Source organism: Ailuropoda melanoleuca, chromosome 6, assembly GCF_002007445.2.
Source record: "Ailuropoda melanoleuca isolate Jingjing chromosome 6, ASM200744v2, whole genome shotgun sequence".
Lineage (NCBI taxonomy): Eukaryota > Metazoa > Chordata > Mammalia > Carnivora > Ursidae > Ailuropoda > Ailuropoda melanoleuca.
Window position 1 is genome coordinate 45,132,808 of NC_048223.1, and position 1,879 is coordinate 45,134,686.

Consider the following 1,879-nt stretch of genomic DNA (forward strand, 5'->3'; position numbering starts at 1 on the left):
GAATGGGTCCATTCAACAGGAAAATGGAACAATTATAAATATATTTGCACCCGACATCAGAACACCTGAGTATGTAAAGCAAATATTGACAGATCTGAAGGGAAAAATAGACAACAAAACAATAATACTAGGGGAATTCATGACCCCACTTTCAACAATAGATAAGCCGTGTAGACAGAAAATCAATATGGAAACAATGGACTTCAACTATACTTCAAATGGACTGACAGACACATATGGAACATTCTCTCCAATAGAAAAGGAATACACATTCTTCCCAAACGCGCATGGAACATTCCCCAGGATAGATTACTTTTTAGTTCACAAAACCAGGGTTAACAAATTTCAGAAGATTGAAATCATTTCAACTATCTTTCTCATGACCTTGGAGTGAAACTAGAAATAAAAAAAAAAAAAAAGAAAGAAAGAAAGAAAAAGAAAAAACAGGAAAAAAGAGAGACATGTAAGACCTGAAACCATAAAACTAGTAGAAGAAAGCAGGGGAAACTTGACATTAGTCTTGACAATGATTTTTTAAATTTAATACCAAAAGCCCAGGTAACAAAAGCAAAAATTCATAAATAGGACTACATCAAACTAAAAAGCTTTTGCACACAAAATATACATACAATCCACAAAATGAAAAGCCAACCTATAGTATGGGGGAAGTTATTTGCAAACCATTATCAGGTAGAGTTAATTTCCAAACTATGTAAGGAACTCATACAATTCAATAGCAATAAAACAAGCAACCTGATTTTAAAAACAGGCATAAGATCTGAATAAACTTTTTTTTTCCAGAGAAGACATACAAAGGCCAACAGGTACATGAAAAGGTGCTAAACATACAAATCACCAGGGAAATGCAAATCAAAACCACAATGAGATGACACCTCGCCTCTAGGACGGCTGTTATCCAAAAGACAAAAAGGAACAAGTGTTCATGAGGATGTGGAGCAAAGAAAGCTTGTAGATCATTGGTGGGAATGTAAAGCGCTATGGCTATTATGGAAACCAGTATAAAGCTTTCTCAAAAATTAACAGTAGGGGCGCCTGGGTGGCACAGCGGTTAAGCGTCTGCCTTCGACTCAGGGCGTGATCCCGGCGTTATGGGATCGAGCCCCACGTCAGGCTCCTCCACTGTGAGCCTGCTTCTTCCTCTCCCACTCCCCCTGCTTGTGTTCCCTCTCTCGCTGTCTCTATCTCTGTCGATTAAATAAATAAAATCTTTTTAAAAAATTAACAGTAAAACTAACATATGATATAGCAACCCCGCTTCCAGATCTATATCCAAACAAAATGAAAACAGAATCTCAAGAGATATGTGCAGTCCCATGTTCATGGCAGCATTCTTCATAGTTGACAGGATATGGAAACAACCTACATGTCTGTGAACAGAGCAATCTATACACATATTTTTTATATTGTATATAAGTGTATACTATGTATATACATATTATATATATTGTATCTATGTATGTGTATTTATAAAAAGGAATATTGTTCAGCCTTAAAAAAAAGAAGGAAATCCTGCCATTTGTGACAAGATGGATGAACATGGAGGACTTTACTCTAAGTGAAATCAGCCAAACACAGAAAGACAAATAGTGCATGATCTCGTTTATGTGGAGCCGAGAATAGTCAAACTCATAGAAGCAGAAAGTAGAGTAGTGGTTGCCAGGGGCTAGGAGGAGGGAGAAATGGGGAGATCTTGGTCCATGGGAATGAAGCTTTAGTGATGCAAGCTGAATATATTCTGGACATCTAATGGACAACACTGTAACTATAGCTAACAATATTGTATTGTATACTTGAAATTTACTAAGAGGGCAGATTTTAAGTGCCCTTACCACAAGAAAGAAAAGATGCTAATTATGTG